At 46.9% G+C, this 17537-nt stretch overlaps 1 long non-coding RNA gene across 1 annotated transcript; it reads left to right on the top strand.

Annotated features, from left to right (window-relative positions):
- Positions 1 to 3687: 3687 nt before the first annotated feature.
- LOC138428222 (uncharacterized) lies at positions 3688 to 12259 on the top strand. Its single transcript, XR_011252349.1, has 3 exons — positions 3688 to 5273; positions 5485 to 5600; positions 10610 to 12259. It is a non-coding gene; the product is annotated as an uncharacterized lncRNA (long non-coding RNA).
- The last annotated feature ends 5278 nt before the right edge of the window (positions 12260 to 17537 follow it).

The following is a 17537-nucleotide window of genomic DNA, read 5'->3' on the forward strand; positions in this document are numbered from 1 at the left end:
TGTACGTAATTTTGCCCATTCTTGTATTTACAAGAGACAGATTTAAGAGTTACATTCTGAGTGTGTCGTATGTCACCTTAAATGATATTTGGAAAACAGTATGTATCAAAGTTGGAAATTCTCATCAGGGAAAAGTAGTAATCTTAATTTCTCTTTCTGTTATCTTAGCTCAGAAGTTTCCCTGAAACGGATGTTGTCTGCCATGGGATTTAGTTCTGGGTTGTAATCACCGAAAATATACCACTTTGAAAACAAGTTTTACACATAAGGTAAAAAATATAGTTCCTTACAGGGTTTATCCCTGAATTGTGATCTTCTGCCACTTTAAAAGCATTCAAGCACTAGTTTTCCCGGAGCTTTGCACATTGCTTTCGGTGATTCTGGTATGTGCATAAATTTTAAAACATTGACCTTTATGAGAATTAGGGGACGATCAAGGTTTTACCATGTGGAAAAACAACAAAACAAGGTAAATAAGTGATCTCCATATGCTAGCTTTCAAAGGAAGATAAATTATTGTGTGAATAAATAAACTGTTCAAAAATGTGGTAAAGTGTCATTTTCCTTTCTAAAACACAGCAACGGGATTTGGTCTCCACGGAGTAGGGCCATGCTGTGCTCATGCTGCGTCAGGGAGTGATGGCCTGTCACTGACTGGGACTTGAGTCTGCTGTCAGGTGGTCTTCTCAGTGACCTTGACCTGGAGGTCAAGGGCTTTTGGGTAGGAGATGGGGACAGCTGCACTCCAGTCCCTCCCTGAGAGCTGAGCTTCTGGAGAGCTCTGGGCAGCCGTGGCCTCTTGGGAACTCCTAGCCTGTGGGGTGGGCGCAGATAAGTGAGAACATCACCCTTGAAGGCAGAGTTTAGTTTTCCTGCATTTCTGATTGTAGAAGTCATGAGGTGCATTTTAGGCAATTTGGAAAATATATTAAAAAACTAATGCTGAGTTCTGCCATCCAATATCAGTTTCTGCGAATATTTCCCTACAATAGTACTGATCAAGCACAACCATAAATTGCATACAACTTTTCATCTTTTTTTTTAACTTAATCTACTTTCTCAGGTTTACTGAAAACCAAGTGACTACAAAAATGCTTTTTGTGATCCTAAAGTATCTTTATGATCACGTTCTTGACTATAAGGTTTTGAGCGTTAAAATTACAGTGTAAAGGTCGACTGGCCAGGTAAATTCCCTTTCTAATTCCCTATTACCACATTGCTCTCCTTTTAAAACTGATTTTCTTGTTTTCCAGTTGTTTGGTGTGTATTAATAACACCTACCTTTGAAAAGGTGTAGGAAACTATGAAGATAGCTATTCATTATGTTAGATTTCAGTGGTGGGTGACCAGACCCATGCATTAGCAGGTGTGATGCACTTCAGAAAGTGTCCTGACACTTGACTGGTACCTGCGGAGATACCCCTTAATTGGTGGGGAATGGAGACCTGGCATGGTCTTTTATTTTTAAGCTCCAGTCATTTTAATCTGCAGCCAGAAAACTGCTTTAGAGGCTTTAAAATGCCAAAGCAAGGTACAAAACTGGTTTTAAGTAAGACTGAAGTCTTAACAATATAGGTAACCTGCATTTTCAGAATTCTTAGTATGTTAACCTTTATTAAGTTTCAGGCATCACCTTTAGGGATTGCTACTGCATGAGCTGTCTTTGTGAAGTTAGGTTGGTTTAGAACACCAGTAAATTTTTTTAGCTTGCAAAAGGATCAAAATTGTCTGTCCAAAAATGAATGATTTGACTAATGTTTTGAAGTTCAGCTTTAATAAGCGCTTTGCTAGCAGACGCCCAAAGTGATTACCCACCTGAGAATTGTGTTTCACCTGTCAAGTTTCTCAAAGCATGGAGTCGTTTTCAAGATCTTCATCACAGTGTGCCAGGTGTTATTAGGTCAGCTTGTAGTCCTCACCCCCGTCCCGGGATACAGGTACTGTTCTTAGCACCTTTGTTGGGGAGGGCCAGACAGGCTTAGGGAAGTGAAGGATGCTCAGGCTTAGGGGCTCTAGGTAACAGGTCAGGCCTTGGGTCCTGGTGATGTGGTCCTAGAGCCCAGGCTCTGGCCCACTGAGGTCCACCTCGTGGAGGGGGTGCCTCGTGTCCTGTCCTAGTCAGCGCCGTCTCTGGTGGTGTCCTGTGGTGCCTGTGGCTGACTGCACAAACAATGCAGCCCTCCCTTTGTGCCTGAGGATGGATGGGTTCCAAGATTCCCCCAGGAAGCCGTGACCCAGGGGTGTCCGACAGTCAGTTGTATGAAATGACTGAGTCCTGTCAGCTCTTTTGTATCCGTGATGCGCAGCCCACACATGCAGAGGGCAGACTGGAACCTTGGAACCTCGTGGTCCTGAATTTTCTAAGACCTTTTTTGTTGCCTTTATTTCCCGTAGAATTGAAAAGAAATAGCTGGCCACTAGCAATCTCAGCTCTTAGAGCCAGGATGAGCATAGCCAAACACGTTTATCAATGTCACATAAACAGGAGACGGTGGGACTCAGAAACTGGTTTATGTGTGACCTTCACAGCTGGAGGAACAGAGTGTGACCTCAGTCTTTAATCTACAGGGTCCTTAAATATTTAATGATTAAACCAAGTGTATGGATTGTGATCATTCATAGTCTAAAACTGTGATGCTGTGTATAATCCTGGAGAAGGAAATGGCAACCCACTCCAGTATTCTTGTCTAGAGAACCCCATGGACAGAGGAGCCTGATGGGCTACAGACCGTGGTGTCGCAGAGTTGGACATGACTGAGCGACTTCACTTTCACTTTATAATCCTACAAAGAACAAAAGAGATCAAGTGATGTACACGCTTAAGGAATTTGAGGGAAAATGTAGATTTTGGAGGGGAAAGAAAGGACAACTGAGTTACAAAAAAAGTTATGAGGAATTGCCAGTACTTGTCCACTGGACATTTCTAGCGGTATGAATTCCTCATTTTAGTGAATTCCTTGTTTTAAGAAGTAGAGGTTTGTCAGGAGTTACACGAATTTAATGTAGTTTTGGGGGCAAACTTGCTTTTTCATCGTGTGCTGTTTTAATCCTGTGTATCCTTAAATGTGCAGTTTGTAGATAAATATACAAGGGTGTGTAGCAAGCTACTTTGATTTAAATTTAGGGAAATACTTGATTTGAAAAATCCAACTTTAACTTTTGAGAAGCAAAGGGAAGCTTTGTTGCAAAGTATTTCTTCGAATGCCCTTCTGTACTTTGCCATCAATTAAGTTTTGTGAAATAAAAATCAGAATTTCTTGTAAAAGTTTAATGATCATGTTTAATTTATCAAATTGAATTCTCATCTTCTCAAGGGAAAGATGCTCTTAGACCCTGAGCACTGCCCCACCCCCATGGAATTTGTTAACTGGGGAATTTCCTTACACATTTTAAGAAATTAGTTTCTTACCAAGATCCTACATTCTACAATGAGGAAATGGCTTAAGAATCTTAATTTTTAATTGGATAAAGTGTTCCTTTGTCAGACAAGTGGTGGGTGGAATTTTAGGGCGGTAAGTACATCTGAATATGTGCTTAGGTTCTTGACAGTGAACTTTATAAAGTGCTCAAAATTTGTGTGTGTGTCCTTTTAGTGTTTGCACGGAGAGACCATAGGAGGGACATGCTGTTCCAAGTTTTTAACAGCGTAACATCGCTGTATCTGTCTGAGGCAGTAAAGGTACAAATGTTTCCAAGAAGTAGGTTTCAAGCTATGTAAATAAACATTTCTTTCCATCCGATACTTAGATCCCTTAACTCTAAAAAGTACCTTGCGGAGAGAGGCCTGGTTAGATTGCACCGCTGACTCAATGGACATGACTTTGAGCAAACTGGGAGGTAGCCAAGGACGGAAGCCTGGCACGCTGCAGTCCGCGGGGTCAGAGTCAGGCATGCCTGAGTGAGTGAGCAGCAACAGAGGCCAGTGGGAGACAAGGTGTCCGTGTGCCTGTGTCCCCACCCCAGGGTCGCGGGGCTGGGATGGGCATGCCTGCAGGAGGGGGTCGCCTTTCCCCTGGGCCTTTGTTGTGTTCACTGTGAACTCTTCCTCAGCTTTGGCATTTCATTTTCCCATGATTTCCTTTGATTTCTTGGCTTCTTTTAAAAATAAATCATCTACAGCAGAAACTAGCACGTTAGTGGTAAAGCAACTGTATTCCAACAGAAAGGAAAAGAGCAAAGGAGCTCATCAGAGAAGGACTGACGCCCCCTCTGTGCCCTCTCCGGAAGACAGGTCCCTCAGGCAGACCGCTGGCCCACGGAGTCCAGGGATCCTCCTCATCCTTGCATCCAGATGTCGCTCCTCTAGGACGTCACCATTAGCACGTAGTGTATTTGCCTGTTATAATCTGTGACATAAATGCCATCCTTTACTCAGCGTGCTGTGTCAAGTTCTCCCGCCCCAGAAGTTCTTGGAGGCGTGCACACGTCCGGGAATCTCCCTTGGCATGTCTCACACTAGTTCCAGGGCCTGACACACCACGTCCTCCTCTTCCCTGCCAGCTTGCACTCATCACAGGGATGTTTTGCTGCCAAGGCTGGCACTGAAATTGTCACAGCAAGACCCTGAAGGTCCTGGCCCTTCTGCTAAAGCCGCGTCTCTCATGGTTTCGTTGTAGGAGGGAGATAGGAAGGTGGGCAAACACTCTTACAAGCTGCCTGTGTGATGTGTATACACGGCCGCACAGAACCTGAGCTGTAAGGACTGAGTCTATGGGGAGGGAGGTGAGAACGCAGGTCTGCAGGTGGGACCCTCGTGTGGCCACACTGCCTTGCTATCTGCTTAACGCACATGCTGCGGACTGTGTGTTTGTATGTGTGTTGGATGGAGGTGGTTTTTCTTGCATGTTTTGAAAATGGAGGAATGTAAACACTGGGGCTTCTCACTTTGGGGAAACGCGAGGCGTGGACTTGGTTCCCACATGTGATTCACTTCTGTTTGAAGGCTCTGTCTGCCTTCTGGGTTGGTGGGACGAGTCCTGGACTCACCTGGCCCGGTGAGCCAGCTCAGGTCCTCATCTCGTGGGACTGGCGGTGGCCACTCCCCTGAGCTGGGCACTGGCGGGTGTGGGCTGAGGTATGATGACACCAGGTTGGGATTGAGTTCTGGGTGGTGGGATCCAGGGGAATCTTATTCTCAGGGGACAAAAGATCCCTAAAGACACTTGACCTTTGTCAACAGGTGGTTGGGCCCAGACGGTCCAAAGTGTCATCAGCTGAAACACCCTTAAAGTCTGAGGATCAATGGAAGCCACTTCTAGGAGGAACCGTTGTAGGTCAGAGCTTCCATAACTCCTCTCTGGAGCACCTTTTAACAGAGGAGAACTGGGAGGACTGGCTTTTCCAGGCTAGTGTGTTGAGCCGAGTCCTGGTCCCAGGCGTGGGTCTGCATGGGCCCCACTGTCTTTGAGACGAAGGTGGATGAAGCTGCAAAATTGGCTTTTGTTGTTTAGTCACTAAGTCGTGTCCAACTCTTTGTGACCCCAGGCGGTGTAGCCCGTTGTCCACGGGATTTCCCAGGCAAGAAGACTGCAGTGGGCTGCCGTTTCCGCCTCCAGATCTTCCTGACCCAGGGATTGAACCCAGGTCTCCTGCATTGGCAGGTGGGCTCTTGATCGCTGAGTCACCCGGGAGGCCCCCATATTGGCTTAATGACGTTCAGTTCAATACAAATGAGAGCACGCTTTGGTCTCAGTCTCTCAGTACTGGATGTATTAAGTAATTTTCTGCTTTTGAAAATCTTGGCGTCAAGACAATATTCCACACTTATTACACACTGCATTAGTGGCTAAAAGCTTGTGGCCATGATACGGTTTCAGAGTTTGAGCATTTTGCAACCCAGGCTCTTTACAGCTGGCCTTTCAACCAGTTAACTCAGATGACTAGCTATATATATGGTGTTTAGTGTTACAGTTTCGAGTACGAAGCATGAGCTGCTTGGGAAGGAAGCATGTCAAGGGTTTACTAGCCTGAGACCTGGGCTGCCGTGGCGTGGGTTATGTTCTGAGTTTGGTCACATCCCTGGTTATGACCTGGGGTGTTTTTTCTCTGCACCCCATTTTTTCTGCTTGTAAGAGGGCGTCCTACCCACGCCTGCTTCACTGAGCATGAAGGGGGTGGGAAAGCAGAGCCTGGTGCCAAGCATACGCTCAGCAGACGGAAGCAGATGTTGTCCACATACAAGCGAGGCAGAAAGTGGGCCATTGTCTGATTATTTGGGTCAAGAATTAAAGTGCAATACCCAGAGAGGGGACTGGCTTGACATTTTGAAGTCGTGAACCAGATGATCTGAATGCAGTGCCTGGTCGAATGCAAACACCTTTAACTGACCCTGGCTTTGGAGAAGAGATGAGCCTGGGTTCAGGTTTCAGCTCTGCCCTTGCACATGGTGCGACCTCCGCAAGGCCCCCTTGGCAGCCACACGCCTGCTGGTCACATTTCCCATTCAATCCAGGGGGTGTGGTAAGGACTGACGGGTACTTTAAAGAACCCAGCATAGTTTGGGGTACATAATGAGCATATTAAAATTGACGTTTGTACTCTGTCCTTTGATCATGTATCAGAAAGAAACAATAAGTATTTAGAAGTTTCTAACAGCTGTGTAATGGAAGTGAGGACCTTGAGTTAGAAAATGTAAAAACACCTTAACATTTAGAGAAGGGGGTTGTTCCTACTGTGTTACACATGATGCATTTTGGTTTTTTATTTCCATTTTTTTTCTGAATATGAAGGTGACACTGGCTTTAGACGCTTAGAAATTATAGAGATGCATATAGTAGAAAAGAAGTCTGATACTTCTCCCCAGAGATGGTTTATCAGCAGCTTCTTGAATGCTGAGCTAAGTATCAAGTACGTTAGAGTTAGTATAATATTTGATGTAAATATGCATTCATTACTGAAGTCCAATACTTTGGCCACCTAATGTGAAGAACCAACTCATTGGAAAAGACCTTGATGCCTGGAAAGATCGAAGGCAGGAGGAGAAGGGGAGGACAGAGGATGAGATGGTTGTATGGCATCACCGACTCTGGACGTGGGTTTGAGGACACTCTGGGAGATAGTGAAGGACAGGGGAGCGTGATGTCCTTGGAGCCCATGGGGTTGCAGAGTCAGACACAACTGAGCGACTGAACAACACGAGTCTAGTTCTGTGTGGTTGTACTGGGCTGCAGCGGGGTCATCCTGGGGAGAGTTTGGGGTCCTGCTGAGCGCACCCCCAAAGCCCTTTGGCTGAGAGGCAGCAACGCATCCTCTTCCTGTCCACAGCTCGTTAGCTATTGTGCTAAACCACTTGGTCTTAGGAAATGCTCCTTAAAATCTCAGCCTCAATATTGTAACTGCTGTGACATGTTTGAAATGAGAATCACCAGAATTCATTGGTTTCAAGTAACACCTGTGCTCGTAGCTTCTTTAAGGTTTTCTACAACTAGGTCACTAACTAGTAGGTTTCCTAACCTCCAGAGCCTTGCCATTTGGCTTTGGCCGAGAGGCTCAACTGGGTTTTAAAGCAAACAGGGATATTGGAAGTGTAGTGTGACCTCCACGGGGCACCTGGGGGGATACTCATTGAGTTCCAGGTGTCAGTGGAGTTGGGCTTTGTTCCAGGGGATAGGTGGGGCTAACGGCTTTTAAGAAGATTTGGACATTTGGTTAAATTAGGCACCTTCAACCTCGTGTCCCTCAGACCCTTCCATTTTTTTTAAAAGTTAAATGATAACCACCTTTTCATTTTTAAAAGTAGTAAACCAAAGGCTGTGTGTTTGGGGGTGTGTGTGTGTGGGTGTGGGTGTGTGTTCAGTCACTAAATTGTGTCCATGTCCAACTCTTTGAGACCCCATGGACTGCAGCACACCAGGCTTCTCTGTCCTTCATCATCTTCCAGAGTTTGCTCAGATTGATGTACATTGAGTCAGCGATGCCATCCAACCATCTCATCCTCTGTCATCCTCTTCTCCTTTTGCCTTCAATCTTTACCAGCATATTGGTCTTTCCCAAAGGCTGGCAAGCTCACAAATGAATTGTTGTCAAACTTAATTCCGCCACCAGGCGGCAGTGCAGTCTCAAGTCTTGAGGGGGACGGGCCACCCCAGTGAGCTGGTTTATCATCTCAAACAAATCAGACTTTCATGTTTATTATGCAAAGTGTCATTACCAAATGAAGGAAGTGTTTGTCTTGATTCTAAGGATAGATATGAAACTTCTCCCCTCTCCTTCAGAAGATAACAGGTAGCTGATGTAAAGTTTGTTTTTCCATTATAAAATTGGGATAATTATAGCAATAATGTGGGTAAATGCTAGTGATGTCTTTAATGAAAAGATGCTATAGAATAATACCTTTAATTTCATTACTGACTTTCAATGTAAGCTTTAATTTTTTACAATATCTGATAATTGCGTAAGGCGTTATGTGCTCTTTTATCTGATTCTTGATGAGCAGCTTTTTAAGTTAACAGTTGAAGTGGTTGAATTCTGGGTTCCATGTGCACACCCTGCCAACCTGGCTAATGTGTAAGAGGCCTGTGTACTGACTTTCAGGTTGAACCTTGGCAAGGGAAGAGGAAAGCTTCAACATGGGCTTGAAAACAACAGAAATTTAAAAAGTAAATCTCCTAAGCAGAGACATCACTTTGCTGACAAAGGTCTGTATAGTCAAAGCTATGGTTTTTCCAGTAGTCATGTAGAATGTGACAGCTGGACCATAACGGAGGCTGAGTGCTTAAGAATTGATGCTTTTGAACTGTGGTGCTGGAGAGACTCTTGAGAGTCCCTTGGACTACAAGAAGATCAAACCAGTCAATCCTAAAGGAAATCAACCCTGAATATTCATTGGAAAGATTGGTGCTGAAGCTCTAATGCTTTGTCACCTGATGGAAAGAACCGACTCATTGGAAAAGACTCTGATTCTAGGAAAGACTGAAGGTAGGAGGAGAAGGGGGTGACAGAGGATGAGATGGTTGGATGGCATCACTGACTCAATAGACATGAGTTTGAATAAGCTCTGAGATGGTGAAGGACAGGGAAGCCTGTGCTGCGGTCCATCGGTTCGCAAGGAGTCAGATACAAGTGAAGTGACTTAGCTTGCACACACATCTTCACAGCAGAGTGTTTCCTGACAGTCTCAGTCTATGACAGTGATGCTCCTGGCTAGAGATGCCTGTGGTGCTCACCTTGATCATCCTACCTGCAGCAGCCCTTACAGACATCTCCCTGACCAGGGTCCAAGGATGTGGCTGGATCAGGCCTTGTGGGTCTTATGACTGCAGAACACACCTCAGCAACAAGCACCAGGAAACTTTGGAAATAAGAAGAGTTATGACTCACCAGTCCTGGAGGATGTGCGGCACACCCGGACCACACACCGAGGTCAAGGTTGAGGGAGGGAAGGAGTGAGGACCTGGGGGTCGGCCTTTATTAGGGTCCCGGGTGGGGTGCTCTGTGTTTTGTAGGTTCATTCTTTATTGGCAAATTGAAAGCATAAGGGTAGGAACTGGGGTGCAGGCAGAGAGGAGTGGGTCACTCGACGGGTCAGTTATCTGGGTCACCCAGGGCCTTCTGAAAGGGGACCTTCCTGAGTGGCTGGCTCCTTGCCAAGTTGTATACCTGTTGTCTTTGAAGAGGGTGCCTCCACAGTCACAAGCTGATGGTCAGGAACTTACTGTCCCGGGGGTGGAGCTGGCCTTGAAGCCTGGATCCTGACCTCATCTGTGCAAACCCTCCACCTGGGCAAGTGGGCAGAGGGGATGATGCCTCTGGGTGAGGAGCTCTGGTCCCGTGGCCAGTCTGGAAGTGAATGGCAGTGTCTCCCCTGTGATGAAGGGGGCATCTTCCCCTCTGCCTGGCACAGTGCACCAGGACGAAGGGAAGGATTGTCCTGCTCCACAAGCAGCTCCTTCTGAAGCTGCCAGCCTTGAAGGGAAAGGAGAGGGCGGGGGCCACTGGGACCGTCTGCTTCTCGTTAGGCTGTGCAGAGAGTGAGGCGTGGGTGGAGTTCATTATCACCAGTATATGGTTTATCCTAAGGATGAATAAATACACTTCCTCGACCTACCTCAACGGAAAGGAATGATGCCTCAGGACACTTATCAATTAAAAAAGATCCGATTTGAACTTTTGGGGAACAGTTTTAGATTTATTCCTTTGCATACCATTTCTAATGATGTTCTTTGACTTCTAAGAAGACATTTTTGATTGACCGTAAAGAATAAAACAATCTTTGTGGTGTCCAAACCATGTTCCACAAATTCAGCCTGGAAGCATCTGTAAAAAGGAAACAAACAAACCAAAAGATGCCACACAGACTTTCAGAGACTAGAATGTAACCTTTAAGAAAATGTTGACTGCAAAGCAGGCATTCCATTGAGTTTTGACATAGTTTGGATGGTGTATTTCCTGTGAATCTGACTTAGCTGTGAAGGCCCACCTGCCTTTTCTCCACATCACTCCCTTCCTTCTGCCATTGTTTGGGGTGGCATTTGCCAGGTAAAAACATTGACACTGCTTGTTGGGGGGATGATCACGTGATATGAGCAGTCAGAAGTAAGTGGGAGACTGCTGGAACATTTCATTTTCTTATTTTTGCTTATGTCATTTTTTCCTTGATACTGTTTTCCAGATTGAAACGTGAATTTGGTTGGCTTTGGGACCAAAGTGGTCGTCTTGGGACCATGAAGTAAAGACTGAGGATCGTAGACCTTTTCTCCTGCCAGCCTTCCCACCCCTCACAATTGACCAAAGGTGTCCATTCTACTTCCAAAACCAGGCAGAGAGGAACTGGGAAACCTGACTGCCATTGGCAGGGTCTGCTGCTTCCCAATAGCTTCTGCTGTGTTTGAATGGTGTTCCTGAGCTCTGATGTGTCCTAGACTGCCCTTGCTACAGCCTGTCTTTTAAATAATTTATCTGAAAATGTCATCATTTCATCTATATCCTGGGACGAAATTTCTGCTGGGTATACCCTCTAGGTTTGCAGTTATTTTCTTTCAGTCCTTTAAAAATATGCTTCCATTGTCATTGGCTCCCACTGGTCCTGTAAGAAGTCAGCCATCAGTCTATTTATCACTCCTTTAAAGGAATTTTGTTTCAGGTTGTTTGGGACTCTCTGTACTTCCTGGACCTGCAGGTCTCTTTTCTTCAGTAGGTTAGGAATGTTTTCAGCTATTATTTCTCCCACTAGGCTTTCTTTCCCTTCATCTTTCTCTTATCTCTCTGGGACCCTTATATGGCAGTGTTTGTAAGCCTGATGTCTCTTAAACTATCTTCTTCTGTTTTTTCTTTTTTGCTGGTTCTGATGGGAGTGATTTCTACCAGACTGTCTTCCAGATCCCCAGTCTATTCTTCTGTATCATCTAATTTGCTCCTGGTTTCCTCTAATATATTTTTAAATTTTTAGTTATTCTTCAGCTCTGATTCAGTTCTTTTTAATATTTTATCTCTTTGTTGAAGTTCTCAATGTGTTCCTCCATTCTTCTGAGTTCAGTGAGTAATTTTATTACTGTTACTTTTTAACATTTATTTTTATTTATTTGACGGCATTGGATCTTAATCACAGCTTGTGGAATTTAGTTACCTGACTGGGGACTGAAGCCTGGCTCCCCACATTGGAAGCGTGGAGTCCCAGCCTCTGAACCACCAGGGAAGTCCCTACTCTTGACCCTTTACCTGGAAGATTGCTTATCTCTGTTTTGTTTAGTTCTTTTCCTGAAGTTTTTTTCTTGTTCTTTTGTTCGGGACGTATTCCCTTGTCTCCTCATTGTGCCTAACTGTCCAAAACATATGGACACTGGGCTTTTGCAAAAGCTCCTTGTGATTTTAATGAATACTGAGATTGAGATTTTCCCAGCATAAAATATGATAATTGCTAAGTCACTTCAGTCATGTCTGACTCTGTGCGACCCTATAGATGGCAGCCCACCAGGCTCCCCCGTCCCTGAGATTCTCCGGGCAAGAACACTGGAGTGGGTTGCCATAAAAGGGAAAGCAACAGCCTAATCTCACACATGGATATAGCTGCAAAAATAAAACATTAATATATAAAAGTCAACTGTCATAAAAATTTCACTAAATAGACTTTATTACAGCAACACATGAATGGGTCCCCCACAGAAAAGTTATGAGCATAATTTATTACTTTGCATTTCCTATGGAGAAAACCCACAAGAATCTATCAATACATGTTGAAATTTTAACCATCAAATAAAACCTTTTTAATACGAATGGAAAGAAATTACTGAGATGTAATAAAATCTGTTTGGTAGATATTATACTTCCTACCAATACCTGGTTTCTGCCTGCTTCCAGCCATCCTGGTCAGTCACCCTGAAGCTCTCTGGGTGGAGTCGTGGTGCAGGTGGGGAGGCAAGAACCCTGTGTGTTCTTCTTTACTCGGTGATCCAGGAAGCTTTGTGTTGTGGTGGCAGAGTCATGGGATCGAGACGTTGTGCTTTTCCATGGGGAACAGCATGCCTGGGGTTTATCCAGACCCAGTGTGTGAATCCACTGAGATTTTGGAGTTGTTTGTTACCACAGAGAAGATAACCTCTTTTGACCAGAGGTTTTGGGAAAAGTTTTCCTGCAAAGGGCCCAGATAGTAAATATTTCAGATATTACAGGACACGTGGTCTCTGTCACAACTACTCAACACATCCGTTGTAGCAAAGAGCCACCATAGATAATATGTAGTTGAGGAAGCATGCCCTGTTCCAGTGAAACTTAATTTATGAAAGTAGGCAGTGGTTGAAACATAACACATACAGCATTTCTTTCTGGGTCTGACTTACTTAATCAACAGAAGACCCTCCTGGTCCATCCGTGTTGCTGCAAATGGCAATGTTTCTCTCTTCTCTATGGCTGAGTAGTGGTCCATTGTGTGTGTGTGTGTTTGTATTCACACATCCAGTTATTGGTTGATGGACACTGAGGTTATTTCCACGTCTTGGCTATTGTCAGTAATGCTGCTGTGAACGTTGGAGTGCAGGTACCCTTTCTAGTTAGTATTTTCATTTTCTTTGACTACAAACCCAGGAGTGGAATTGTAGGTTCATATGGTAGTTCTGTTTTTAATTTTTTGAGGAACCTCCATACTGTTTTCCACAGAGGCTGCATCAATTTACATTCCCACCACCGCTGTATCAGGGTTCCCTTTTCGCCACGCCCTCGCCAGCATTTATTACTGTCTCTCTGGTGGTAGTCTCCTGATAGGTATGAGGTGGTATCTCATTGTGGTTTTGATTTTCATTTCACAAGCCTGTTGACCATTTTTGTGTGCCTTCTTTGAGGAAATGTCTATTCCTCTGCTCATTTGAAAACTGAATTGTTTGCTCTTTTCATCAACTCAATGGACAAAAGTTTGAGCAAACTCTGGGAGCTGGTGAAGGACAGGGAAGCTGGCATGCTGTAGTCCATGGGGTTACAAAGAGTCAGATACGGCTGGGTGACTGAACAACAATGTGAAAATATATATGAATATATAGAGATACATATGTACATGCATGTATATTTGGCCATGCCTCGTGGCCTGTGGATCTCGGTTCCCTGACCTGGGTTGAGCCTGGACTGCAGCAGTGAGAGCTCTGAATCCTGGCCACTAGGCCGCCAGGGAGCTCCCTGTGTGTTCGCTTTCCAGTTGTTTGAGGTTTTAAATATTTTTTGGATATTAACCCCTTATCATATATATGATGTGCAGACATTTTCTCTTATTCCATAGGTTGCCCTTTCATTTTGTTGATGGCTTTCTTTGCTGTGCAGAAGCTTTTCAGTTTGACCCCACGTGATCATTTTCCTGTTTTAGGTGAGCACAGGGGCTCTTGCAGTCAGTTGATTAACAGGGGAGCTGGGCAGTTGGGCGTGCAGACTGCGCTCTGTGCACATCCTGTTAGGTGAGGGCACAGCGCATGAACGTAGGAGCTTGGATGTCATGAGCGACAGGAACGAAATAAGGAAGCTTGTTCTTCTGGCTCCGCCACGGCTGCTGGAGGAGGTGGGCCGGGAAGCTGCGGCCGACACCTGCCTGCTGACCTCGAGGGCCAGGCTGCTGCTGGCATTGCCTAACCACGATGCTCGATGAACCTGCCTCCTATAGAGTCTGCAGGTGCTCTCCTGAGAAGCATGCAGAATGCATACCCAGATGATTTTGTGAAAAAACTAATTAGGTTGTTTGGTACAAGAGCTGCACATGTCGGGAGTTTGTGAAGCTTCTGAGGTCCCAGAGAATCAGGCTTCCTGGTGTCATTATTGAACACCATCAGTTTTCATTTTTTCCTGAGGGGCACTGGTTCTGAATTGAAATCCTTCAATCACCTCAACTCATCGAGATGTGCAGAGCTTGGACTGTTTGCTCCACACCAGGCTTAGAGCCTAGACGACAGGAGCTATGTATGACACAGTCCTGACCTCCGAGGAGTTGAGAGCCCGTGCTTTAAAGAAGAAGTCCAAGTTTCTTAACTTATGTGGGCTTTCACGTCCTGGCCCCGCCTCCTTCTGCCCCCTCTTCTCTGGGGCAGATTTTTACTTTTTAAGCAAATAAAACGTGGGGCGGTCTGAATCTCCCTGTGTCCACGGAATTGGGCCCACGGCATGTTGAGTGACCGTGTCCTTGTGCTGCCTGGGGGTCTTGGGGACGTCACTGTGCTCCTGGAGAGCTGGTGGCAAGCTCCTTATGGCTGGCAAGACCTCCAGGGTCGTCCCGGTTTTCTTGTCATCTTCACCGCTCAACTGAGAAAGCAGGAGGGGAGGAGGGGGTGGAGGCTTCAATATTTGAAAGCACCAAACCCAACAGAATTTATGTGGACATTGTAATTATTACTAGGCTGAATTAATGAACTCTGTCCTCTCCTTTTTTGGCTGGAAGAACATAAAAATCCCAATGAAAGGAAACAGATGTCTTTGCTCTGAGCATTTCCAAAGGAAACTGCAGTTAAAAACTGAGACGCCACAGAAAGGCCTGCTGAATAACGGAGATGCTCCGGTAGTGTTTCTGCTCCCCAGCTGCGTGTGAGCGGAGTGGGTGCCTCTGGCCGGCACAGCCCCCCCATCAGAGCAGCCACACCAACAGCGTCGTGGACACGTTTGGGGAAAAGCTTGAGCCGTGTTTCTTGCTGCACTTGGTTTTCCTTTCAACCAAAAGCGGAGTCAAAGAAGTCAGTCCCCAGGAGAACTCGTGGGCTGGTAACGAAGCGTGATTTATGGGCCAGGAGGAGCAAAGACTGCCCGCGGGGAGGGTGATCCTCTGAGCTCAATCTCTAGGCCCGGGGGTAGCTGGCGAGCGCTCAGGGTCCGCCCTCAGTGGACGAGACCCCACATCCCCAGCGGGAAGGGCCTTCGCCCAGGGTCACTGCTGTTAGGGAATTCGAGGCCGGCCCTCCTGCTGGACTCTGTCCAGGGTGTGACCCTGGCTGGTGGCTTGGGTGCACTGGGGAAGCCCCCTTTCTCCATGCAGGCTGGAAGGACGAATTTCTTCTCTCCCCAAGCAGGGAGGTTGGTGCACATTGTCCCTCTTAGAGTCTGCTTTCCTGCAAAACATCAGAGTGCAGAGTTCTGTCCAGGTTTTCAAAGAGGCCCAGGACTCACCTTGTGTCTCCCCATCTTTGCCTTCTTCATCCTCTCTTCTCTTCCTTTCCTTCTACCAGTGCTGTTCAGAGACTGAGGCTCAAGGAAAACAAGAGGGAAGCTTGGCACATCCCGCTACTGTGGTGGGGACCCCAGAGGTGGCACTGGTGCTTGTTGTTGGCGGAGTCTAGTCAGGGCAGCCGGCATGCCAGCCGGCATGATGGGCCAGGTGGGAGAGCACTGGTTTGCTTGGCTCTCTGGCAGCCCCTCTGGGACCAGGAGGCCTCAACTTCGCTGGGCCCCTCTGCTGGCCCCGGCCCCCGGCTGTGTTCCACGGGCTGAAGAGAGAGAAGGGCCCCATGGCTCTCGACATCAGAACATTTGCTTTAATAGATGCCTTTGTCCCTGAGGCCACTGGACCCCGCAGGGCTTAAATGAATCACCGACTAAAATGGATAGGGCATCAATTGTCCAGAGGAGATACGGCCTGGGCTTCAGGTCCGCTCTACCGTTCTTGCTCTCCTGTTGGATCTTGTTTGTTGGATGTTCTCAGGCAACTTTCGCAGGATGTGGGTGGGTGTGCCCTAATTTTGATTTGTGGTTTAGCTGTCTACTTCTAAATTAAAATGCCTGGCAAACAAAAGGCCTGGCTCTTGGGTCCAGGAAGTGAATTGTAGAAGCTTGGGGAGGGGTGATGGGAGCCAGTGGACACAGGCTGAGATGGGCTGAGATGGGCTGGGACGGGCTGCAAGCTGGTTGAGGATGAAGTTAATCCTCAGTCCTGGAGGATCGTGTCTGCCAGGAATCTGAGCTGCCACTGCGTTAGTGGAAGTGCACTGTTGAAGGCACGAGGGCTCATCCCACTCAGGCTTTGCTGGACCACCGAGCAGTGCAACTGGTCCTGCAAGGGGCGCCTCTCTCCACATCAGGGGCACATCTGATGGGGAGCTTTGCCAAGAGGAGAACTGGGGCCTCGTGGGCCCGCAACCATGCTGTATGAGAAATGAGGGAGGGGACACACACCTCGGCTAAGAGAACTGACGAGCCTCTGGACAGTGTAGGTGCTGCTCCCGTTGAGTCTGGGCCAGCACACGCTGTGGGGGAGGGGGGCTCAGCATGAAGGGACCCCCCAGTCGAGCCCCTGGGGGGCAAGGACCCCACATTGGGGAGATTGTGTACCTACCTGTGGTGCGAGGGTCCCAAAAGAGTTGAAATAAGTGACTTTAAAGTCTTCTCCAGCTGGGAGATTTTTATGATTTTCAAATGGACAAATTTGTATTTTTCATGAGTTTGAGTGAAATCCGGTAAGTGTGTCAAGAGGAGTCAAGCTCCTGGGTGATCCGTAAGAGCCGCTGGGAACAACTGGAGTGGGATTTGGCTCCGTCTGTGCCCAGAGCCCACATCCTGTGTGACCCTGGATTCTCCCTGTGGTTTGATGCCCTGGAGGCGTGCCTGCCTCAGCGACCCTGTCCATGCCCCTGTCCACGCCCCTGTCCACGTTGAGCGTGTCCCTGGGAGCAGATGGTTAATTGTCCATGACATTTGCTGGTCATCAAGAAGCTGGTAGGGAGCATGGAACACAGGATTCGTTTCCCTCCTCTGACGCTGCCGTGCAAACCCATGCATGTTCCAGGAGAGGCTGAGCCAGCCCTCTGTCTGGGCTGACAGTGAGGAGACAGGTCCAGGCTGCCTCCAAGGAACCCAGCACATGGGAGAAAACTGACAGCCCCGTCATTCTGAGTTTCCCATCTGGGGCCAGAATGCAGGCTATTCAAACCCTGAAGGCAAGTCCTCCTGCTTTTGCTTCTTGCAAGAGGAACAGAGGGTCAGTGCCAGTCACCCTGGTGGGGCTCAGGGCAACCAGTTAGGAATGTCTCTGAAGGCCGTGTGTTAAGGCCATGTTTCTAAAGGCCCCCAGAGAAGAAGGGGTGACAGGGAAACTATAGATCACCCCCCGGACCTGCCTTCCCCCACCTGCTTAAAGCAGGTCTCCAGGC

This window comes from Ovis canadensis, chromosome 23 (genome assembly GCF_042477335.2).
Source record: "Ovis canadensis isolate MfBH-ARS-UI-01 breed Bighorn chromosome 23, ARS-UI_OviCan_v2, whole genome shotgun sequence".
Taxonomy (NCBI): Eukaryota; Metazoa; Chordata; class Mammalia; order Artiodactyla; family Bovidae; genus Ovis; species Ovis canadensis.